Here is a 26,905-nt window from a genome sequence, read left to right as displayed (position 1 = left end):
TAGTAGGGAAGGCATAGCCATTCCTTCTTTCATGCATACAACACGTATTGTCATTTCTGCAACATTTACTTTACACTGTTGGTATAAAGCTCTGTTCCTACTGGTGTAAAGCATTTGGAGAACTAGACTCTGAGGTCTGAGGTATCCAAGCATTTTTCATAACTCCATCCCTAATTATTTTTAGATATTTTAATTTAAACAAAGTAATCCATTTCTTGTTCTGTTCTTTAAGACTCTACCAATTCTAATTCACTGCTACTGCAGTTGAAACATTTTTATTTTCTCTTTTGTTCAGTGCATGAATAAATTTGTTGCAACTATTTTATGGATGAGAAAGCAAGTATAAAGAGGTAAAGAAGTTTAAAAAGTTTCAGTTAGTAAGCAGTAGGGTTAAAACTTGACATCAGGATCACTGACAGCTCATTTCTCAGATAGTTTAAAAATCATTTTGGCTTTCAAACAACTCTGTATTTTTAAATTGCTTAATACTATGTCTTAGCAATTTGTACTATCATTTCCCTAACGCATTTCCAAAACAGGTGAAATTTGATTAAAGAATTCTAATTAAAACAAAAACAAAAACTGTTTAAACAGGTCTGATGACAACTAGGAATAGTTGTACAACATACTGATGATGTACAAGTCCGAGAAGAGCTCTAGCATTCTCTACTCCCTTATCAGATAAAATTTAGTTACAGTCACATTTCTAGCCAAATATTAGGTGTTGACAGGAATAGGAAAAGGAAGCTAGGTCCCCTTGGCCAGATAATTTTAGCATCACAACTACTGCTACCCTACCTCTTAATATTTAATATACTATCTGACACCAGTGATGTGAAACTTCTAACTTAGGCAAGATTCATGACTAACAATTAAAATGAAAAAAAAAATTAAGACCGAAGGTACTCTTGGTTCTAACAGTATAAATGGTGTTCTTAGGGTCTGCTTACTAATTTGTCAACCTACAGTTGATTTTCATCAGTTTTTACCAAGGATGGAAGACTTTTGTCTCTTTTGAAGAAAGTGGAAAATAAACAAGTGGACATCAAAACCAGAATCTTACAATGATGTCTCAAAGAAATACTGTGCAATTACTATTTAATTAAGCCCCAGGAGATGAAGAAAAGCAACCAATTACCAGAATCAAAGAAAAATTCATGAAGAAGTGTAATGGATCATTTTGAGTAGATCAAAAGAGTCAAAGAAAATGGTTAAAACCAAAAGAAAGAAAATAAGGACTCTCATCCATCAACAAACAAACCCTAGGTAGTTAGAGTTTAGGCTTAAATATTAAACAACATCACAACAGAAATATTTTATTGCTGTCTTTTTTTTTAATTTTTTATTTTAAAAAATTACAAGAAATATAAACATTCCCAACACATACACTCAGCAATTCACAATATCATCACATAGGTCCATATTCATCATCATGATCATTTCCCAGAACATCAGCATCAATTCAGAAAAATAAAAAGACAACAGAAAAATATAACAGAAAAAAAAATTTTACATGCCATACCCCTTACTGATCCCTTTCATTGATCACTAGCATTACAAACTAGATCTATTTTAACATTTGTTCCCCCTATTTATTTTTATTCCATATGTTCCTCTCATCTGTTGACAAGGTAGATAAAAGGAGCATCAGACACAAGTTTTCACAATCATACCGTCACATTGTGAAAGCTATATCATCATAAAGAAACATGGCTACCGGAACACAGCTCTACATTTTCAGGCAGTTCCCCAACTTCTCCATACATCTTCGATAACAAGGTGATATCTGCTTAATGTATAAGAATGACCTCCAGGATAACCTCTCAACTCTGTTTGGAATCTCTCAGCCATTGACACTGTCTCATTTCACTCTTCCCCCTTTTGGTCGCGAAAGTTTTCTCAATCCCTTGATACTGGATCTCAGCTCATTCTGGGATTTCTGTCCCACGTTGCCAGGAAGATCCACACCCCTGGGAGTCATGTCCCACGTAGACAGGGGGAGGGTGGTGAGTCTGCTCACTGGGTTGGCTGGAGAGAGAGGCCACATCTGAGCAACAAAAGAGGTTCTCTTGGGGGTGACTCTTAGGCTTAATTTTAAGTAGGCTTGAGCTATCCCCTGTGGGGTTAAGTTTCATGTGAACAACCCCCAAGACTGGGGGCTCAGCCTTGGTTTGGTATAGCTTTGGTTGTCCACACTGCTTGTGAGAATATCAAGAATTCTACTTGGGGAAGTTGAGTTTTCCCCCGTTCTCACCATTCCCCAAAGGGGACTTTGCAAATACTTTTCCACTCACTGATCAAATCACTCTGGGATTCATCAGGGCATCATCTGGACAAACCAACAAAATCTCATGTCCTATACAAAGTTCCATGTACTTAAGGTGTTCAATCAACTACATACATAAGTTATATTAGGAGATGCACTAGTCAAAGTATAGATTTGTACCAAATAAACATTTTTTGCTTTATCCTCACACATTAGCTGAAATTCCAAAATATTAAGTACCATCTATTTTCAGCACACTGCAGTAATGACAATCTTTTGTTCTTCCTCATGCAAAAACATTTTTTAAATTTGTACATTTAGTCACTATCACTATACACTCCAGGCATTCCTAGATTACACCATCTCAATCTTTATCGTCTATCTTTCTTTGTGATTTCATTTATGCCCCAGCCCTCCTCACTCTATCATTCTCATATGCAGCTTCATCCAGTGTTTTAACATAATTGTATTACAGTTAGGTAATACTGTGCTGTCCATTTCTGAGTTTTTATATTCAGTCCTGTTGCACAATCTGTATCCCTTCAGCTCCAATTACCCAATATCTCACCCTATTTCTATCTCCTGATGGTCTCGCTTACCAAGGAAATATTCCAAGTTTATTCACTAATGTCAGTTCATATCAGTGAGACCATACAGTATTGGTTCTTCTGCTTCTGGCTAATCACACTCAGCATAATGTCCTTAAGGTCCATTTATGTTGTTACATACTTCATAACTTTATTCTGTCTTACAGCTGCATAGTATTTCATCTTATGTAAATGTCACAGTTTGTTTAACCAACTGTCTGTTGATGGACATTTTGGCTGTTTCCATCTCTTGGTAATTGTTAATAATGTTGCTATAAACATTGATGTGTAAATGTCCATTTGTGTCCTTGGCCTCGTGTCCTTTGAGTAGAGACAGCATATAGATGGGTCCTGTTTTTTAATCCATTCTGCCAGACTATGTCTTTTGATTGAAGAGTTTAATCCATTAACATTCAGTGTTATTACTGCATGGGTAGTACTTTCTTCTACTATTTTGTCTTCTGGATTTTATATGTCATATCTAGTTTTCCTTCTTTTTACCTTTACTCATAGTCTTCCTTTCTACTCTCTTCTCCACACCTCTCTCTCCTGTCTTCCTATCTGTCTCTAGTGTTCCCTTTAGTATTTCTTGCAGAGCTGGTCTCTTGGTCACAAATTCTCTCAGTGATTTTTTGTCTGAAATGTTTTAATTTCTCCCTCATCTTTGAAGGACAGTTTTGCTGGATACAGAATTCCTGGTTGGCAGTTTTTCTCTTTTAATAATTTAAATATATTAATCCCACTGTCTTCTCGCCTCCATGGTTTCTGCTGAGAGATCTGCACATAGTCTTACTGGGCTTCCCTTGTATGTGATGGATTGCTTTTCTCTTGCTGCTTTCAAGATCCTCTCTTTCTCTTTGACCTCTGACATTCTGATTAGTACGTGTCTTGGAGTACATCTGTTTGGATCTATTCTCTTTGGGGTACGCTGCACTTCTTGGATCTGTAATTTTAAGTCTTTCATAAGAGTTGGGAGATTTTCAGTGATAATTTCCTCCATTAGTTTTTCTCCTCCTTTTCCCTTCTCTTCTCCTTCTGGGACACCCACAACATGTATATTCATGCGCTTCATATTGTCTTTCAATTCCCTGAGTCCCTGCTCATATTTTTCCATTTTTTTCCCTATAGTTTCTGTTTCTTGTCGGATTTCAGCTGTTTCGTCCTCCAGTTCAGAAATCCTATGTTCTGTCTCTCGAAATGTACCATTGTAGGTTTCCATTGTTTTTTTCATCTCTTCTATTGTGTCTTTCATTCCCATAAGTTCTGTGATTTGTTTTTTCAGACTTTCAGTTTCTTCTTTTTGTTCTTTCCTTGCCTTCTTTATATCCTCCCTCAATTCACTGATTTGATTTTTGATGCGCTTTTCCATGTCTGTTCGTACATTCTGAATTAATTGTTCCAGCTCCTGTATGTCATTTGAATTGTTGGTTTGTTCCTTTGACTGGGCCATATCTTCAATTTTCCTAGTGTGATTTGTTATTTTTTGCTGGCATCTAGGCATTTAATTACCTTAATTAGTTTATTCTGGAGATTGCTTTCACTTCTTTCATCTAGGGTTTTCTTGCTGGATGAATTTGTTGTCTGTCTGTTCTTTGACATTCCGTTCAGCTTTATCTGGACCTTTAGCTTAAGTTTTGTTTAACAGAGGAGAATTTTTCAGTTCTTGTTTTCTTGTTTCTTGCCCTGCTTGTGTGGTGCCTTTCCCCCACACACACTTAGGAGGATCTGCTTAGATATTATAGACCCCAGCCAGATTTTCCCAGACCAAACTGGCCTCCTATCAGAAGGAAAGAGTCACCTGCATCGGTTTCCCCTGAGGGTGAGACCCAGCAGGTTGAAAGACTTTCCTGTGAAGTCTCTGGACTCTGTTTTTCTTATCCTGCCCAGTATGTGGCGCTTGTCTGACTGCAGGTCCCACCAGCATAAAATGATGAGGCACCTTTAACTTTGGCGGACTCTCCCTGCTGGGGGTGTGGTGGAGACAGAGGAGAGGTTGTAGGCTGATTCTAATGGTTTCAAATTACCAAGCCCTGGTGTCTGAATTCCTTGATGGAGGGATTTCACCTGGGTGGGGCTTCACCCCTCCCGTGGGGAAGGCACAGGCTCCAGATAAGCCCGCAAAAGAGCTCACTTCTGCCTATGCCTGGGGCAGTTGCAGCCTGAAAAGTCCTGCCGCTGTATCCAGAGGCAGTCAAGCCTTTGTAGATACACAGCCACAAATACCTCTGTTTCCTTCCCCCCCCCCCCTTTTTCTGTCAGTCCTGCCCCCTTGGTGCCAGGGCAAAAATGAGCAACCTCTGCTTTGATCAGGTTCACCTAAGCTGGGGGCCTAATTTTAGTAGTCAGAATTTGTTAATTAGTTCCACAATTGGCGTTTGATTGTGCCCAGTCCCTGCTGCTGGTAAAGTCCTTTCCTTTCCCCTCTGGGAAGCGGCCTGTGGGGGAGGAGCACTGGTCACCACAGCATTGGGAACTCATGGTTCTGGGGGGTGCTTGCAGCCAGTCCAGCTGATCCAGACTGGGATATGCTGTGTCCAGTCACTGACGTGGCCCCAGGAGCTGTTCTGTACTGTTTCTGGTTATTTAGTAGTTGTTCTGGAGGATGAACTAAAATGCGCACGTTGTTAAGCCGCCATCTTGACCTGCTGTCTTTTTTTTATTTTTTTATTTTTTACATGGGCAGGCACCGGGAATCGAACCCAGGTCCTCTGGCATGGCAGACAAGCGTTCTTGCCGCTGAGCTACCGTGGCCCACCCCCTGTCGTCTTTTAAACTGTGTTGAAACTTTTATAATGATAACAAGTAAGAAAGTATTTGCTTTCTACACTATTCCAAGTTTATAAAAATGCCAGGATTAGATTTTATGCACTTTAGCTGATTTCCTGTCTTTTTATTGTTTTTCTTATCCCCCAGGGTAATTTCTGTAGCTGTAAAATCACTCATTAACAATTCCATCCCCACCCCACCCACCACCCATATACACACTCATTCTTATAAAGGGAGACCGAATTTTTAAAAATTACTGAAGGCTTTCAAAAGATTGGGTAACCAAAGTGATTTGAATAGTGAATAAAGAAGTATTTGCAAAGTCCCCTTGGGGGATGGGGAAAAAGAAGGAAAATTCAACTTTCCCATTTCGAGAATTCTTGATATTCTCACAAGCAGTGGGGACAACCAAATCAATAGGCCAAGCATATCAATCTTGGGGTCTGTTTATACGAAACTTATCCTGGCAAAGGACAGACTAAGCCTACTTACAATCAGGCCTAAGAGTCACCCCCAGAGAACCTCTTTTGTTGCTCAGATGTGGTGTCTCTCTCTCTCAGCCAATATGGCAAGCAAAATCACTGCCCTCCCCCTCTCTATGTGGGACAGAAATCCTGATATGAGCTGGGACTTGGCATCAAAGGACTGAGAAAACCTTCTTGACCGAAAGGGGGGGGAATAGAGAAATGAGACAAAATAAAGTGTCAGTGGCTAAGAGATTTCAGAGTCGAGAGGTCATCCTGGAGGTTATTCTTACGCATTATATAGATATCTCTTTTCAGTTTATGGTGTATTTGAGTAGCTAAAGCAAAGTTCCTGAAACTGCAGAGCTGTTCTCCAGTAGCCTTATTTCTTGAAGATGACTGTATAATGTTTACAGTGTAACCATGTGATTCTGAAAATGTTGTGTGTGATGCTCTTTATCTAGGATATGGACAGATGAGGAAAAACTATGGATAAAAAATAAACAAAAATAAGGGGAACAAAGGTTAAGATATATTGGGTAAATGGAAATACTAGTGGTCAATGAGAGGGAGGGGTAAAGGGTATGATATGTATGAGTTTTTTCTTTTTCTGGAGTGATGCAAATGTTCTAAAAAATGATAATATGGTGATGAATATACTACTATGTGATGATACTGAGCCACTGATTGTACACCATATATGGAATGTTTGTATGTTAAGAATGTTTGTATGTTGTTTTGTCAATTAAAAAAAAAAGATTGGGCAACACCAACAATAAAAGCAGAATAATGTTTCCGGCATCTCTTACAAATTTAAACTGGAACAGAAAGAATTAGAAGAGACTAAAGTAGGAGCTATTTTTTAACAGGTAAAGAAGCAGTGGCTCAGACTTAAGTAATGTTAAGACTTAAACTAGCAAGTAGTGGATGGAGGTGGGAATCAAACTCTTCTGAAAACAAAATGATGGTAGCAGTGTCTTTCAAACACTAACATCTTAAGGTTGAATAAAAATGTTCCAGAAGTTCTATGAATATTTTAATTTCGTTGTATATACAAGGAGAAAATAAGTGAAGTCAAAGAGTGAGTCCTTGAAATGTTCTCTTATTAGCCCTATTAAAAGGGATATGCTGAAAAGGCTCATCTCACATATTAGGGAATTAGGAAAGCAGTGAAGTAATCTTGTATTGTTCTGAAAGGATGCTCCCAATGAATCTGGAATGTCTGCAAAACTATGAGGGTACAGTGATAACACAGAAGACCAAGCAGGATAAAACACAAAGGTTCATCCCAGGAGGAAGAAGCACATATCATCTTCAGTGTCCTGCTCCAGAAAACATGAAGTTTCCATAAGGAAAAGTCAGGCTGTATGATAAGAAGGCTGGCCAATGCAGCTGAAACGTATTAAGAAATGTGAAACATTTACATTTAAAAGTATAAAGCAAATTTTCAAGATAAAACAAGGAAGCAAGGAAAGAAAAGAGGGAAGGAGGAGGGAGGGAGTATCTGTTATATTTCCAACTTCAAACTAGGGTATATAAAAGAGTACAGTCCCTGGCCTTCAGGACCTTTTAAATCTATGTGAGGAGCAAAACAAAAGTCACCAAAGTGGGTGCAAAATAATTCAAAAAATAAAGAAATGAGATTGAATGGAAGAGTCTTTTTATAAAGGCAAGATTTGAATTGGGCCTCAAAAGGAAAAAGAAAAGTAGGCATTAGGTATTATGGGCAGGGACTGAGGGAGAGATAGGAAATGAAAATGGTACTTGGTGATGATCTCGATGTCTATCAAAAGACATCTGCAAATGTTCTAAGAGATAATCATGGTGATGAATATAAAACTATGTGATGATACTGTGAGTTATTGATTATATACCAAGAATGGAATGATTAATGGTAAGAATGTTTGTGTTTCTATGTTATCTTAAAAAAAAAAAAAGGCATCTGATCAAATTCATTACTGATTTTAAAACAGTCCATAATCATGGAAGAATCTTCCTCAACATAAAAAAAGAAACCTCTTAAACCTGTAACCAACAAAATAATGAACAGTTAAATACTAGAAACATTTGCATTAAAGCCAAGAATAAGGCACAAGAAAAAGGAATTTAATGAAAGTGTTTTTTAAAGATGTATTTATTATATAAGTATATAGGCAAGTTAGATTGGAAAGCACCCAAAGATAGGAAGAACATCATGTAGTAAAAGTCAAACCCTAAAAAATTAAAATGAAGATCCCTAAAATCAGGCACTATTCATAATAAGCATCCCCAGAAGTTCCCTGGTTAAATACAGTTCCATTTGATAATGGAGCACAGTTTTTACCCTCCTCTGAACAGCAGAGTATATACTGCAAATAGATTTGCATTTTAGAATTAGTTTTAAGTCAAGCCATAATATATGATTGCCATTCCAGTATTGCCTGATAAATAATTTGCTTGACTCTGGTCCCCTTTCTCACTCTCAAATATCCAAACTATCTAACTGCATGACCTTCAACCTCATGTAGAAAATATGAGCTTCTCAGCACATAACTTTTTTAACCTCTTTATTGGTATTTGCAGCACTGCCTTCCTCTTCTACAAGGTATCTTTACTCGTGTCTAGTATAACCCCTCTAGATTCTCTCAATTCTTTTATTTTGACCGTATCTTGCCCATCTTTAAAGACGTCTACACTTAACGCTTTTAATCAACAAATGTTGAAACAGATATTTGAAATAATCAGCAATTTCATAGTTCTAGTTCAAATTCACAAATGAAGCATGAATTTTTATTAAGTGGCTTATTGTTTGGATGAGTCCAACATTAACAACAGGAAAAAATACCAGGACTCCTACAATATAGGATGTCAGATCATAATTATTTGTTATCTGGCATAATGAGGATATGATCATTCTACTGAATGAAACATTTCATGGAAAACATTTCTCAAAACCTACCTTGATCAAGATGGTAGAGTGAGACACTTTAGTGCTCTCTTATCCTACAGAAGCTTTGAACAGCCAGCAGAACTGGCAGCAACATCTCTCTAAAGGTGCCAGAAAACGGTTAAAGGATTGCAGTAACAGGGCGGGTGTCAAATCAAGAAAAAAGCAATTTAAGCAGTAGGATCTCTTGGCACCCTCTATCCCCTTGCCATTCCCTCACTGGCCTGTTGTGGAGCCAACCAGCAATTCCGTACAGATCCCTGGTCCCAGCTAAAGAGGGAACAGAGTAACTCTCACGCACATACCAGCAGTATGCATGTCTGATTCAATGTGTCTGGTGCTGGCCTGAAGGACTTGCGGTCCCAGAACATGCCCTGAGTGTAAAAGGTGGTGTGACTCCTACAGAACTCTGTGAAAGGGCATGCAAGTCATGCTGTCTGGGGCAAGAGATCACTGACTGTAAGACATACAGTGCAGTGCCTGGGACAATGAGAAAAATTGTTTCCTAGGAAGAGGAGACATTTGCAGCTTGTAAACAGAGGAATTCCTAAGGCCACGTGTGCCAAGAGGTATACACAGAAAGGAAAAAAGAGACCCCTATGCTTTGGCCTGGAGGAATTCTCCAAACTCATTGTATGGATGAGTCTTGAAGGAAAGCACTCTCACAGGTCATTCTGCAAAGACTGGGAAAGATGTTTTCTTTTTTTCCTTCTTTTATTTTTTGGTTGGTTCCTGGAATTCAAGGAAAGCTCATAACACTAACTGGATACAAGCCTAAGGAATAGAAAATACCTTGGAATCTAACTTTTACACTAAAATATCCAAAATGTCCAAGATTAAAGCATTAGAAAAACCAACAACAAGAAGAGATCTGACCCCAGACATTCCAAACAATGGTCTTAAGTATGTTCAACGAATATGGAATGTCTTTCCATTTATTTAGGTCTTCTTTAATTTCTTGCAATGACATTTCGTAGTTTTCCTAAGTGTTTTATTCTTTTTAATGCCTTATAAATGGAATTTTCTTTTATCCTTTTTAAAATTTTTATTAATAAAACCAATCTACATACAATATGAACATTCTTTTTCATCACATAGTTGTATATTCATCATCACGATCATTTCTTAGAACATTTGCATCAATTCAGAAAAAGAAATAAAAAGAAAACAAAAAAAATTTCACATATACCATACCCCTTATCCCTCCCTTTCATTAATCACTAACATTTCAATCTACTAAATTTTAAATGGAATTTTCTTAATTTTTTATTTGTTCATTGCTAGAGTACAGACATACAACTGATTTTTTATATTACTGTTGTTCTTGTAATCTTGTTGACCTCATTTATTATGCTGCCTTTATTTCTAAATGTTTTTCTGTTCGAGAGGAATACCCACTCTTTATGAAAATTCCAAACCTTACTGAAATGTATAACAAGTGAATGCAAAAAACATATATATATATATATTCAAAGAGCTAAAGGAAAACACAGAAAAAGAACTGAACTCAGAAAAACAACAGAGAACACAGAGTATCAACAGAGAAATGAAATTATGAAAAGGAACCGAAAAAGAGCTGAAAAACATAACAAATTCCTAGGGGGTGATCAACAGAAGATTGGAGCCGTAGAAGAAGGAATTACACAGCTTGAAGTTAAAATAATTGAAATCATCCAGTCTGAGGAGCAGAAACAGAAAAGAATAAAGAAAAGTGAACAGAGCCCAAGGAATCTGTGGAAAACCAGGCTCCAAGATTATCAAACTTTAAAAATTTATAAAGAACAGAACCTCAAAAACTTAGCTGGATAAAAGCAATATATTATTTAAAAGTTTATGTTTAAATGTATAATATTTTTATAGTCAGTGAAAATACATAGCTGCTTTTATAAACATAAACACTTAAAACTGAGAAGTTATGAATTACACCTATGGTGTCATTACAGCCCAGCATCCAATTCAGTCATGTACTTTGCTTTTGTTGTCCACTATTAAGACAATCCTGACACAGATAAATAGTGTGAACAATAAGCAGTCTTAACTTGCACTTTCAAAGTACTCTTCAATTAAACTGAGCCAAAGTTTTATTTATTTATTCATTTTATAGATGTACTATTTATTAATAATAGTCATTAAATTTATTGAGTATCTGCCATGTACCAGATATTGTTTGTCTGTGTAACATCATGACAGCAGAATACATAAAGAAATACTTAATCCACCAATTGGCTGTTTACACTTTGGCCAATTCAAGGGACAAACTGTTGAAGAAACAATACACGGACAGACTGTATTTATGGGGAGGGAGGAATTAATTTTTTTTCTTTTTTTATTGTGAAAAATAACATATACACAACAAAGCAATAAATTTCAAAGCATACCCCAACAACTAGTTTTAGAACAGACTCAGAGTTTCGTATAGGTTACAATTCCACAATTTTAGGTGTTTACTTTTATCTGCTCCAAGACACTGGAGACTAAAATAAATATCAATATAATGATTCAGCAATCATACGCATTTGTTAAAATTCTATCTTCTCTGTCATAACCCCATCTTCTCCTTTGATCCGAATCTTCAGGGGTATTTGAGCTAAACCCATTCTAACTTTCCCATGTTGGAAAGCCCAGTCGATAACATGGGATAGGGGAATGGAACTAGCTGATGTTCTGGTTTTCAGGACTTATCTGGCCTAGGAACCCATCTGGAAGTTGCAGGTTTCTGGAAAGTAATCATAATGCATGGAACCATTGTAGAATCTCAGATAAAGCCCTAGGTGTTCTTTAGGGTTGGCAGAAATGGGTTTGGTTGAGGTTTAGCAAACCATGGTAAATAGCAATATCTAGCTGAAGCTTGTCTCGAGTATTAGACTCTGAACTCTCTCAGTCACTGATACCTTATGTGTTAAAATTCTTTTCCCCCTTTTGGTCAGGGGATTACCGTGTTGATCCCCATGCAAAAAAAAAAAAAAAAAAAAAGCACACGATAAGGAATACAGCTTCAAAAGATCGAGATTTGAATCCCAAATTTTCAAGCCACTAACAGTTAACTTTTCAGACTTCAGTTTCCCTATGTAAAATAGAGATCTCATCAGCTACTTTAATACTAACATATTACTGTTCAGCTATTAAATTAATAAAACATACCTGAATGTTAATACACATGCCTTCAGAGACGATAATTAACCAGCGCGAATGTTGGAGCCACCATTTTGGAAAACCACTTGGCAAAAGACTCAAAAATTTGTGCATAAATTTTTTTTTGTATGCTGTATGGCAGGGTCACATTTCATTATTTTTCCATGTCAGTATCCTGTTATTACAACACTTGTTGAACTCTGTTTGTTTTTTGTGTTTTTTGGGGAAGTGCATGAACCAGGAATCGAACCTGGGTCTCCTATATGGTAGGCAAGAATTCTACCACTGAACTACACTTACATAAATTATGACACTCAGTATTTCTACTCCTGGGAGTTTTTAAAGATATAACAGTGTCTTTACAGCTCCTGAAAGCAGAGCAAAACCAAACTCAATGAAAGGCTTTGTACAAAGGTGCTTTCAAATCAATAAGGAAAAGACTGTTCAATAAATTGGAGAGGTGGATGATGACTCAGAAAAATACCTTGATCACATAATCAACAAAAATAAATTCCAGCTAGCTTAAGATAGAATTTAAAAAATGGAAAGCATAAAAGTGCCTTAAAAATAAAATGAACATTTAGGTTATCAAGATTAGTGAAAGCCTTCTCAAGAATGACGCTAAAGTGAATAATCAAGGGAAAGACACAGATTTTACTATATGAAACTTATCTCCAACATATGACAAAGGGTGACTATTCTACACTAAACTCTTCTTAGAAATCGACAAGAAAAATATAAATGCTCCAACAGGAAAAAAAATGCAGCAATGCCATGAACAGGCAATTCACAAAAGAACAACCAAACAACTGTTCTAATTCATAATAATTTCTAAACAAAAAAATTTCTAGAAATTGTGAGATTACAATTTCATCTATGAACACCTATAATTTTATTTTTGCAATTAACTTTGTTTTAAAATAAGAAACAACAGGCAGGCCACAGTGGCTCAGCAGGCAGAGTTCTCGCCTGCCATGCTGGAGACCCGGGTTCGATTCCTGATGCCTGCCCATGCAAAAAAAAAAATTAATTAATTAAAATAAGAAACAGCAATAAAATATTAAAATTAGATAACTGAACATTATACAAGAAAGTAAAATAATTTATTTCATACCAGATTTCACATGTATTTTATATTTAATTATCATAATTTTATAATAAGGTATACCCAAGTTACAGGTAAGGACTATTTTCCTAATCATCAGATTTCAAAAGTCCTTAATGTTCTACTTGTATGTCCAAAATCTACTGATAGGTAACATTTAATACTGGGGGTGTGGGGGGGGGGGGGGGAATCTAGAAACTGGGTTCTAAGCCAGTCTCTCTGGCTTGGTTCTAGTTTCTAAGAACTGCGTGTTTCTGTAAGGTATCTTCAGGAAGCAGAATTATTTGGTTACTATGCTGGTCTGAAGCTGTTATGTACTTCCAGAAAATACCATGTTCTTTTAATCCATTCCTGTGGGTGCAGACCTATTACAGGTAGGACCTTTAGATTAAGTTGTTTCAACTGAGATGTGACCCACTCAATTCAAGGTGGGTCTTAATTATTTACTGGAGTCATTTGTGAGAGGATAAAAAAGCAGAAAAAGCTGAGAGAGCTCAGACAGAAAAGCCCCAGGAGAAGCAAGCAAGCACCCACAGAAGGTGAAATAACCAGAACCCACAAGCAACAAAACCAGGGAAGAAGGACGAACAGATGCCGGCCATGTGCCTTCCTGGTGACAGAAGAACCACAGTTGCCAGCAGACTTTCTTTAGAGAAGGTACTGAATTTCTGATGCTTTAATTGGGACATTTTCATGGCTTTAGAACTGTAAATTTGTAAATGAATAAACACCCATTCTAAAAGCCAATCAATTTTTGGTACATTCCAGCAGCTTCAACAAATCAAAAGTTACCAATAACTTCAAATTTAAATTTTAATAAATGCCACCAAAATGTCCTCCCAGAAGATACTTTCAATTTTACCCTCCTATCTGGACTGCTTAATTTTCTCTAAACTATTCTACACTAATTAAAAAAATAAACTTTTAAATAATCATATTACCTTTTATAGTAATTCACCTCAAAGTAATGGATTTATTACTCTCTAAAAATTCTTAAGTATGCAGTCATGTTTTATATATTTCATCATCTTCCCCATTATTTGCAGTTCTGATTCTGTTCTTCAATGTATTTTACAGGTCTATGTCATCTATAAAATGGCAAGAGTGCCCTCTCTATTTTTAAAACTTGAAACAAGACAGGGCCACGGGGCCTCAGCAGGCAAGAATGCTTGCCTACCATGCCAGAGGACCCGGGTTCGATTCCCGGTGCCTACCCATGTAAAAAATAAAAAAATAAAATAATAAAATAAAAATGGGTAATAATTTAAAAAAAGTATTTAAAAAAAACAAACTTGAAACAAGACAAAGTGTAGTGATTCAAACATCTCTTTAGTTGTAGCCACTCTTGTATTATTGTCATTCAGCCAATACCCATCTGCCTTGTACACATGAATATTTCACACTTTTCTGAAAACCAAGCATAGTGTGCATACAGCACACCTCTTACTTCAGATTCGAAGTAAATCTTAGCAGAGTCTCCTTGAAAGGGCTTAGAAACCAAGAAGACATTTTTTATTCAATTTTTATATACTTTTATATGGTTTTCTTTTCTATTTACCCGATATATATTATTCTTAAGAAAAAAAACTTTAAAATTTAAAGAAAATACAGTCTTGTTCTCTGTTAAGCCAGACTGGGTCAGTAATAATTTAAAGAGGAATTTAGCCCAAGAGTAATGACAAACTCACAGGCATATGCCTTACCGTCCTCCATTCTGTCAATAATCAAGGAATGCAGCCCCCAAGGACAGGAACCTGAATTCATTTAAAGCAGCCAGGTATTCTTTTACTATCTACCTTACCCATTTTAGGTTTTAATCCTCTTACCAAGGTTCATTTGGCCTTCTCCATCTAACAAACCTCTTCCTTAACAGAGAAGATAGAAGCAAAATAACTGCTGAGCAGCTACAATTTTGGTCATCCAACAGCACAACAATATCACTAATAAACAGGCCCTTCTTTTCTGCTTACAACCATATATACCAAAATAATCACTTTAAAAAGACCATGTAGCGGGAGACCCAGGTTCGATTCCCAGACCATGCACCCACCTACCCCCCCCCATAAAAGACCATCTAACTTTTTTTTCTGAAGAGGGGGAAGTGGAAAAGAAACAAGTAAAATAGGGGGAAACACAAGCTTTGTTTAGACAGAAAGAATAAACACAGGAAGCAACAGAAAATTATAGATGAATATTCTATATTCCTAAAGAAATCAAAAGGAAAACTAAAAAGATAAAGGAGTCCAAAAAGGCAGGATATTATATCCAAATAAAATAAAAGAGAATGATCCTAAAATAAAGAACCAAATCTGTAGTAGAAAACGGTACACCTTAATACTGGGAGGGGTTGCTGAATTACATACACCAAAATTTAGTTTAGTGAATATGGAGACAAAAGAAAGAATATATGGACCTCTAGGCAGAGAAGAAACATCAGGACGACTTGAAACTTCTCTTTTGCAACCTACAATGCCAAAGTATATTAATTATATATAGTTTTCTTATTTAAAATAAAATCTATTAAGAACTGCTGACCTATTTAAATGAGGCATTCAAAGAACACAAGCTATGAGGGAAAAGATACAACAGTGGAATGTTTCTCAAATACACACAATCATTAAAAATTTTACCTTTATTCACACAAAAAAAATAACTGGAACAACACAGCTACAAATCTCTCATTCCACCTCCATCCCATCTCATTCTTCTCTTCAGAGGCAACCTCTGTTAGTAGTTTAATGTGTATCCTTTCCTGCCTTTATCTGTGCATCTACAGACACAGAAACCTAAAGAAACAGTTCTGTGTGTGTGTATACATGCATGTTTTAACATGAAAAGATAACGTCAAACTAATCTTTAAAGAAATTTTAACAATATAAATTCTTACCTCCAGTGACTAAACAAAGCTATTTTTCCATATCCTTGTTAGCAATGCCTAGCCTCAGTGTTTTTCATTTCATAAATGCCCTTTATCATACTGAGAAAGTTTTTTCCTTCTATTCCTAACACACCTGAGTGCTTTTATCATGAAAGGTTATTGGATTTTGTCAAACACCTGTTCTGCATTAACTGAGATGATCGTGTGCTTTTATTCCCTTCATTCTGTTCATGTGGAATATTACGTTACTTGGTTTTCATATGCTGAACCACACTTGCATTCCTGGAATATATCCCACTGGGTTGTGATGTATAATCCCTTTAACATGCTGCTGGATTTGATTTGCTAATATTTTATTAAGGTTTCTGCACCTAAATATGTAAGAGAAATTAGCCTGTAGTTTTCTTTTGTTGTGATGTCTTTCTCTTGCTTTGGTATCAGAGTAATGGTATCTTCACAGAATGAATTAGGAAGTGTTCCCACCTCTCAAATTATCTGGAATAATTTGAGATAAATTATCTGGAATAATTTGAGAAATATTAGTGTTTATTCTTTAAATATTTCATAAAATTTAGAAGTGAAGCACCCAGTCCTGTACTTTCCTTTATTTGGGATGCTTTTGAATGCAGATTCTATCTCTTTAATTGTTCTAGATCTGCTGATATTTTCTGTCTGCTCTTGACTTAGTTTAAGTAATCTGTATGTTTCTATGAATATGCCCATTTCATCCAGGTTATCTAATTTGTTGATAATTGTTCATAGTATTCTTCCCTTTAGCCCTTTTTAATTCCGTAAGGTCAACAGTAAGTTTACCACTTTCTTCCTGATTTTAGTTACATCTTTTTTTCTATAGTCAGGCTAAATATTTCATCATTTTGATGATCTTTTCAAAGAATCAACTTCTGTTTTTTGTCAATTCTGCACATTTTCTATCCTCTATTTCATTTATCTCTGTTCTAATCTTTACTATTTTCTTTCTTTTGCTAACTTTGGGTTTAGACTGCTTTTATTCTAGTTCCTTTAAGTGTGAAGTTATGTTATTGATTTATGATCTTTCTTCTTTCCTAACACTGGCATTTTCAGCTATAATCTTTGCTCTGAGCACCGCCTTCATTTTATCCTATTAAGCTTAGTGTGGTGTGTTTTCATTTCATTTGTCTCTAAGCATTTTCTCATTTCCCTTGTAATTTCTTCTTTGACCCACTGGGGTTTAAGAGTATGGTGTTTAATTTCCACATATTTGTAAATTTTCCAGTTTTCTTTCTGTTCCGGATTTCTCACTTCATTCCATTATGGTCAGAGAAAGAACTTTATATGACTTCAATCTTTTTACTGGGACTTGATTTGTGGTCAAACATGTGGCCTATCCTGTAGAATGATTCATACGCACTTGAGAAAAGTGTGTCTTCAATACATTTGTGAATTCAGAACTTTTGGTACAGTGTTCTATGTTTCCGTTAGGTACAACTGACTTATAGAGCTGTTCAAATCCTCTATTTCCTTACCGATCCTCTATCCAGATGTTTTATCAATTATCAAAAGTGGTATACTGAAGTCTCCAATATTATTGTAGAACCAACTATTTCTTCAAATTGTGAATTTTTGCTTCATATATTTTGGGCTCTGTTAGATGTATGTATGTTTATAATTTTATTATTGGACTGAAACTTTTAAAATGACCTTCTTTGTCCCTTATAACCTTTTTGACTTAAAGTCTATTTTCCCTGATTTTATAATAATACAGCCACTCTGGCCTCTCTTTTGATTATTATTCACATGAATATTTTTGTATATCCTTCTACTTTCAGCCTCTTTGTGTCTTTGTATCTAAAGTGAGTCTCTTGTATATAGACCGATCATGGTTTTGTATCCAAACTCCCAATCCCTGCCTTTTAATAAGAAAGTTTAATCTATTTATACTTAAGGTAATTACAGGAGGGATCATTTCTATCATTTATCTATTTGTTTTCTGCACCACATGTTTTCTGTCCCTCAATTATTCCATGACTGTCTTTTTAAGAATATATATTTAGTTGATGTTTTCATAGTATACCATTTTGAGTTCTTCCTACATTTTTCTATATTTTCTTAGTAGTTACCTTTGTGATTAGAATGAAGATCTTAACCTAGTATGAATAACAACACAAAGTTAGTTTTGGTAGAATAGCAACATTCTACTCATATACATCTTTGCCCCTTCCTCTTTAAGATATTATTGTCTTGAATTACTGCTTTTTACATTGTATGCTCATTAATTCAGAATTTAATCACTGTTTTACATATTTGCCTTTCAAATCACATAGGGAGGAAAATGTGCTTTTACAAAAGTACAACAATACAGGATTTTATATTTACCTAGACCATTATTTTTACCCCTGTTCCTTATTTCTTCTTACAGTGCCAAGCTATTATTTAGTATTCTTTTATACCAACTTGAAGGACTCCCTCTGGTATTTCTTATAGGGCAGGTCATATGTTATTTAACTCCTTCGGCTTTTATCTATCTATATTATTCAAGAAATTTTTAAAATGCCATCATGCTGCCTTCTGGTCCCCATCATTTCTGATTTAAAAAAAATAGGCTATTAACTGCATTAAGGATTCCTTGATACATAACAAGTCAATTCTCTTTTGCTGCTTTCAAAATTCTCCATTTTTGGACTTTGCCAATTTTACTATAATGTATCTTGGTGTGGATCTCTTTGAGCTTATCTTGCTTGGAGTTTCCTGCGCTTCTTGGAAGTGTATATTCACGTTTTTCAACACACTGGGGAGGTTGCAGGCTTCATTTCTTCATATACTTTTTCTGCCCCTTTCTCTCTCTCTTATCCTTCTGGGACTCCAATGATGATTACGTTGGTATGTTTAAAAGTGTCCCACAGATCCCTCAGGCTCTGTATAGCTTCCTTCACTCTTTCTTTTTGCTGTTCACATTAGATAATTTCAATATTCTTATCTTCATATTCACTGGCCCTTTCATCTGCCTGTTCAAATTTGCAGTTGAATTCCTCTCTGGTGAGTTCATTTCAATGATTATACTTTTTAGCTACAAAATGTTTCCTTTTTATAATTTCTATTTCTTTATTTTGTTCAATTTCCCCAATTTGTTTCATTTTTTGTCCATAGTTTCCTTAAGCTCACTGAATATATTTAAGACAGTTGATTTAATATCTTTGACTAATAGTTCTAATGTATGAGCTTCCTTGGGGATGGTATCTGTCAACTTCTTTTTTCGCTGTCAATGGACCATACTTTCCTGTTTGTTTTGTAATTTTTTGTTGAGGACTGGACATTCTGAATATTATGTTGTTAACTATGGAAATCTAATTCCCCCACCTCTTTCTTGGGGACTGCAAGTGTCACACTATCTTCCTGAATTTCAAAGTAGTCTACTCAGTTCCTATCAGTTCAACGTTTTTTTTGTTGGCGGAAGGACCAATTCCTGGAACTTTTTACTCTACCATCATCTCAAAACCCTTCTTGTTTCTTGAATCAAATACTTAGTTCATTTTTTATCTTTATTTTTTTGAGAATGCACTAAAGACCACACAATTTTCTGTTTGCCGTCTTAACTAGATCCCATAGGTTTTTTGCTTTGTTTTTAGGTACAAAATGTTTTATTTATCCACCTTTCTGCTCTTTTACAACACATATAAACCAAATTAATTTCTTTTTGGCCCAGGGTTGTGATAGGAGACATCATTTATATAGTGGTGGCAGTCCTATATCTGCTTTTACATTTTTCTGACCCCTGTCAACCTCTGGCTGTCATTTCTCTTGCCCCCTTAACAGTCTATTCTTATTCCTGTAAAATGGGGACTCAAAGGCTAACTTCACCATTCTAAGGTTTAAGAAAATGTCTTGCACTAAACCGGGTTCTTAGAACCATTCAAATGCTAAGAGTTCCTCTCTGCCCTTCAAGTCTGCTTTTCTTCATCTGTCATTGGCTAAAGAACCAGTGAACTTGTAAACCAAGCACATTTTGAGTTCAAAGTCCATATGGGTGAAGACCTAGATAGTAAACTACATTGGCTTTAGACCACTGCTGCTTAACTTTCAGCCTAAGGACTCAGTGAACAGACCCCGGAGTTCATGGTTCCCTGCGGTGTTCTCCCTTGCACCTCTACTGTGACCAGGGCTTCAGGGTTCTTCAATGTCCTGTGCCACATTTTCAGAGGGATGCAGGACAAGTCAAAGTTTGAGTGATCAGCCCCAAGGAGTCAATGGGTGGTATACTGACAAACCATTTTCACCACTGATGCCATTTGTTCTTGGGAGGAGAGGTAGGGCCTGGGCAGGGATGCCACCTGGAAGGCAAAGGGCAAACACCAGGTTCTCAGTAACAACAGTGATTTGTTACTGTTTGAAGAGGCCATCATGGGACAGGTCTAGGTACCGGGCCTGCTTCTCAGCCAGCTTGGTAAGCTTCACATTCAGCTTGCCCCGACGGGCTTCAGCCACCACCTCATCCAGCTTCTTGGACACTGGCATCATCCTTCATCAGCTCAAAGTACCAGTCAAGGATGATGTCAATACAGCTTGTGGTGGTGACAAAGATACTGTCCTCCTTACAGGCCTCACCCATGGTGGTCGCCTCATAGCCCTCCATGGCAACCTCCACTGCATTGATGGGGCCAATGTCATGATGATGTCACAGGCTCCAAAATCCTGAGAACCTGAGCACAGTCCTTGCCCATGTCACCACAGCCCTCCACCACCGCCACCTTGCCCACACTCATCACGTCTGTGACCCGCCCAATGCCATCTATGAGGGATTCCAGCCACAGAGATTTCAAATTAGCTCTTGGAGACAGACTCACTGACGTTAATGATAGACACCTTCAGGATTCCATTGGCCATCATCTTGTAGAGGTTGCAGACCCCAGTTGTGGTCTCCTCGGACATGCCTCAGATGCCTGACAGGAGCTGCAGGTACTTGTGTGGATGAAGTTAGTGAGGTCACCACCATCGTCCAGAATGTTAAGGGCTTGTCCTTGAAGTACAGTGTCTGCTCAATGCACCAGAGTTATTCCTTGTCTGTTTCATCTTGCCAGGCATACACTGGAATGCTGGCCTCGGCAATGGCTGCTGCCACAAGGTCTTAGGTAGAGAAGATGTTACAGCTGGACCACTGTGCCTCAGTACCCAGGGCAACAATGGTCTCAGTGGGCACAGTCATCTCCACAGTCATATGCAGGCAGCCGGTGATGTGGGTGCCCTTCAGTGGCTTAAGGCCAGATACATCACCTGCATGTGCATCAGGTCCGGTATCTTGTTCTCCACAATGTCCAGGGCCTTGCATCCCCAAGAGGCCAGGCTGATGTTGGCAACTTTGTAGGGCAGTTTGTCCAACATGCTCATGGTGCTTCCACATGAAGTGATGGGTATGGATACAGACGGCTGAGCCTCTGACTGGGGCAGGAACAGGATGGGTGGCACTGGGCCGGGCATCCCACAGGTTTTTGTGATGAATATTCTCCTTATTATCGATTTCTTCAGTTTCTAAGTTTCATTTTGATCTCTTTAATTCCAAAGTTCTTTATCAAGAATTTATTTAAAATTTTTCACTTGGAAAGATTTCTCCTTTTGCTATTCATTTTAATTTTTGCTGCATTATGGTGAATGGATGAGGTTTACATGATTTCTGCTTTTTGGAATTTGAGATTTTCTTTGCAACTTATATATGATAATTTTAAAATATTTTTAATTCTGAGTAGGAAAAATGATTCCTAAGAATTTTCACTAACCTTCATTTGTCATGCATTTATGAAAGCAACAGAAATTTGTTCTCTGGTCTACAAAGACTCAGAGGAGCATTTATGAGCCTATCTCAAAAAAACTCGTAATGACAAAACCCAGTCAACCAACATAGGCTTCAAAATAAGAATACAGTAAAGGGAAAGCTGTGGCACAAAAGAATTAGAAGTAATCATCAAATTAAACAAAGTGCAAATAGTACCAACCATGACAATACAAAAATAAAATTTCACCCTTCACAGGCGGAGTCAACAGATAAAATCTGACGAAGAAATAGAGGTCTAAGCTTGTGATTTTTAAAGGGCGAACTAACAGATAAAATTATTTTCCAAATTTACAGAAAAGGCAGAAGGGTGGATAAAAAATAACAACAGGTTATAATATATAATTTGAATAAATTTTAAGGAAAAAAGATGTTTATGTAATTTTTGTAAAAACATGAAAAAGTATCTGAAAAGATACACAATACACAGAGGTAATGGTAGTCATCTCCGAAAAGTGAAATTGAGGACTTCGAGGAGGGTAATGCTTACATTTTTTCCATTTGCTTTTAGTAATACAATTGTTTAATGAACAGTAAACTTAAAATTAGAAAACTGGTCCTATTTCTATTATTGGTCATAAAATTGGGTAATTTAAATCTCTCCCATCTTCAATTTCTCTGTAAGATAAGATGCGTTATGTCCATATTAATATTTTCATGTTGTTATTCATGTCTGTATGCCCCAGAGCACTAAGAATATAGAAGGCAAGCAATACACGTTAACTGAACTGAATCACTTTCAATGGTACTGCTCAAATCATGTTTCAAATATGTAAAAAAAAAAAAAATGTATTCTCATTTCTAACCAAAAATAACTTCAAAGAATTTTACAGGCTAACTACTGCTTTCTACCCTAACAGAAATGCTAAAACATTACGAAGGCCAATTGAGTGCCAAAACTTTTTATCCCACTTTCAAGAGATCAACATGTGTCTCTTCCTTTCACAGTAAATATATATACGTATTATTTTCAAATACAGGATAATAACTTTTATTTTAAGAGCCTGTATTTCCTTACTAAAATTTGGAAGGCTAAATTTATTTCCCAAATTTAGGTTTATAATGCTAATTTTCTTTACTTGATCAGCACTTATGTGCTAATTCCTATCTAAATTTTTTAAAAAATTAGTCACTTGAAATTAGGTTATTCCTCCTCACTTTAGAATTATCAAATTAAAACCTCTACTTTTGGCCATAAAGTTTAAAATTAATCTGTTACGAGGATAATAAGTATGACTCCCAGCAAGTTCACACAAGAACTTGAAAAAAAAAAGGTCTGAATTGATTTAGAAACTATAATCAGTAAAAAACAGATATACCCCCCAAAAAAACAGAAGTTCATATGTATAAGGTTATACGTGACAGTATTACTTATAATTACAAAATGATAATTAAATGTAATTTAATTACACTGGAAACTACCTAAATGTCCAAACAAGAGAGACTGGTTGAAGAAGTGATGGTATACACACAGTGAAGTACTATGCAACTGTAAAAAAAAAATCTCTGTAAACTGATGTGGAGTTTCAAAGATATTGTTCATCAAAATAAAGTGCTGTTTTGAAAGGATGCACGTCCCCTAGAAAAGCCATGTTTTAATCAAAATCCCATTTCATAAAGGTAGAATAATTCCTATTCAATACTGTATGTTTGCAACTGTAATCAGATCATCTCCCTGGATGATGTGATTTAGTCAAGAGTGGTTGTTAAACTGGATTAGGTGACGACATGTCTCCACCCATGTGGGTGGGTCTTGACTGGTAATTGGAGTCCTATAAAAGAGGAAACATTTTGAAGAATGGGTGATTCAGAGAGAGCCAGAAAAGAATGACATAGCCATGAGAAGTAGAGTCCACCAGGCAGCAACCTTTAGAGATGAAGAAGGAAAATGCCTCCCGGGGAGCTTCATGAAACCAGAAGACAGGAGAGAAAGCTAGCAGATGACACCGTGTTCGCCATGTGCCCTTCCAGCTGAGACACAAGCCCTGACTGTGTTCGTCATGTACCTTCTCACTTGAGAGAGAAACCCTGAACTTCAGCCTTCTTGAACCAAGGTATCTTTCCCTGGATGGATACCTTTGATTGGACATTTCTATAGATTTGTTTTAATTGGGGCATTTTCTCGGCCTTAGAACTGTAAACCAGCAATTTATTAAATTCTCTCTTTTAAAAGCCATTCTGTTTCTGGTATATTGCATTCTGACAGCTAGCAAACTATGACAAACAGTCAAATATAAAAAAAAACACATATAGTATACTATCTTTTATTTAAGAAGAAGGAAATAAGAAAAACCTACATATCATTGTTATATTTATAAAACAATGAAATTAGTTGCCTACAAGAGATGGAAGTTGGGTGTAATAAGGCAAAAGGGATACAGAAGAGAGTAACACCTCTGAGTTTATAGTTTTGTTTAGCTAATGTTCCACAAATTCAAAAAATGAAATTAACAAGGATGGGAGGGAGAAATAACTATACAAAACAGTGAAATAGCAGAAGAGACGAACACAATTGTGAGGTTTTTTTGGAGGTGGTGGTGCATGGTGCAGGAATTGAACTCAGGTCTCTCACATAGAAGGCAAGAATTCTACCATTGAAACCATCTCTGCACTCTCAATTGGTTTTTAAATGAATAATAAAACCACATGAGGGAGGGGAACTACGCAAAGTAATTTATGAACACAGTATCTGATTATATAAGGACTACATACAAATTTTGAGTTCTTTCCAGGAGGTTTTTAGGGAATCAGGGGGAATAGGAAGGGGATCGGAAACATAGCATAGGAGGAGAAATGAAAAGAACCTTGAAGTGATAGATTGGAATTAGAGGTATTGGTGTAGCCTAATGATTTCTAAAATAAATATAGAGATGATTCTCAATGAGGGTGATCTTGCCCTATTCCCGCCATCAGGGGACACTGGCGATGCTTGGAGACATTTTGATTGTTACAACTTGGATAGGGGGAGGGTGCTACTAGCATCTATTAAGTAGAAGCCAGGGATGTTAAACATCCAAGAATGCATATGCCAGCATTCAGTATGAATTATGCAGCTGCAAAGGCCAAAAGTACCAAAACTGGGAAACCCTAGATACACATATACCAGGGTATCTGTGTATATGTTTATATATACATGTATGTCCTAGCTCTGTCCACTTAAATGGCAAGTAAAGAAGCAATCCCCCTAAAATGATAGAGGCACACATAGGAATCAACTGAAGGGGCTCTTACCAGCCATACCTGGGACAATTCATGCACCAAAATAACAAAAACAGTAATGAATTAATACTAATGGCTATTGAAAAAATGAGTGCCCATGAGTCCATAATGAAAAGAAAATAAAAGGAAGAGAAGGAAGGTCCCTTGCTGTAAGTTCATGCTGAGTGCTAGTAAATGGTGGAAGATCCTCAATTTGCAAGCACTGTAGAAAAGAATGGTTGGGCCAGACTCAGAATGGTTGGGACGTTAAACCTAAGGGGGGGGGGGGGGATACTGATAAGAAAAAAGAATGTTTGCAAGGTCTTAAAAGTGTCTCCACACTTGTTTGTTGTAAGAGAAATAATAATAACCAGAGAGTGGAAACGTCAGACATCTTGACTGAAAGACTGAAATTGACAACACCAAAGAGGGGCAGATGGACATAGGTGCCCGTAGATGTGATACCCTGAAAAAAATAGAAAATTGTTTATGTGATAGTCTAGCCAAGAATGTATAACTTGAATTTAAACATGAGAAAACACTTTAAAATGAGTAACTTTCAAAAAATAGAAACAAGATGAGTATTTTAAAAACAATATCAATGTGATAAATAAAAAAGAAAGGCTGAGGAAATATTCTAGATTAATGAAACTAAAGTGACATCACAACTACATGTAACAACTGATTGTACACTGGAGAGTGTACTGGAGGGAAAACAAATGCTGTAAAGGACATTATGTGCTCAACTGACCAAGATGGAATATGGAAAGTGGATTAAATATAAGTAAACTGTCAAAGTTAAATTTACTGAAATTGCAAACTATACTGTAGTTAAATAGAAGAGTATTCTTAATCTTAGGAACTGCATACTAAAAGATCCATGATGTATGCAACTTACTCTCAGTGGTTTAGGACAATAAATATATTGTACAAATGATGGAACAAATAGTGTAAAATGCTAACAAGAGGTGAATTTGGGTTAAAACATACATGAGTATTCTTTATATTAATCTTGCAACTTTTCCATAAGTTTGAAAGTATTTCCAAATAAAAAGTTTAAAAAGGCACAGGAAACAAACATCTAGAACATGAAACTAAAGTTTTACCCCATATTTTTCACCTACAAAATAGAATGCTATAAAACAGCAGTAGTCAAGTCATTTCACTCCTCTCTTATTTACATATTTGCATTAACTATCATAATTAGCCACCTCATAAAGTTCAAATCCTTTAACAACTACTAGCTGATAAAAGATAAAAATAAAATGAGGCAAAGGAGAGGCACTAGCAATAACAACAATGAAAAGATTTCCATTTTTCTAACACATAGATTCCGACAAAAAATAGTTATCTTCCTATGGGACCTATCTTCCTACTGAACATAATATATTTAAAAGACAAACCTAGGATAAAACTTATTTCAACTAATTTGTCTGTTTGCAGAAGTAAATAACTCTATGTCAAAGATCCCGTTTTAAAGTAAGATCAAATTGCCCAACCAATATTTAAACACTTTTAAGAATAGTTTAAATCTTAGAATGTATCTTCCAAAATTATATTTTAATTTACTTCTTTGTACCTTATAAGAGAGGCTTTTTTTGTTTTCTTTTTTTATTTATGAAATATATCCACAAACACAAACATTCTTATCATAAGATCATTCCATTCTTATCATATAATCAATAACTCACAATATTATCACATAGTTGTTATTTATCATCATGATCATTTCTTAGAACATATGCATAAGAGAGGTTTTTATTTTAAAGTACAAAACAGAGAA

At 36.2% G+C, this 26,905-nt stretch overlaps 1 protein-coding gene and 1 pseudogene across 1 annotated transcript in view; both read right to left on the bottom strand.

Moving 5' to 3' along the window:
- Positions 1–26,905, bottom strand: part of PAFAH1B1 (platelet activating factor acetylhydrolase 1b regulatory subunit 1) — a 94,905-nt gene that overhangs the window by 20,337 nt on the left and 47,663 nt on the right. The gene's annotated exons all lie outside the window — the stretch shown is intronic.
- Positions 1–26,905, bottom strand: part of LOC143688021 (adenosylhomocysteinase pseudogene) — a 30,369-nt pseudogene extending 3,464 nt beyond the window's left edge.

This window comes from Tamandua tetradactyla, chromosome 6 (genome assembly GCF_023851605.1).
Source record: "Tamandua tetradactyla isolate mTamTet1 chromosome 6, mTamTet1.pri, whole genome shotgun sequence".
NCBI classification, from domain to species: domain Eukaryota; kingdom Metazoa; phylum Chordata; class Mammalia; order Pilosa; family Myrmecophagidae; genus Tamandua; species Tamandua tetradactyla.
Note: the sequence above shows the minus strand (reverse complement) of the source record. Positions and strands in the feature narration are given on the sequence as shown.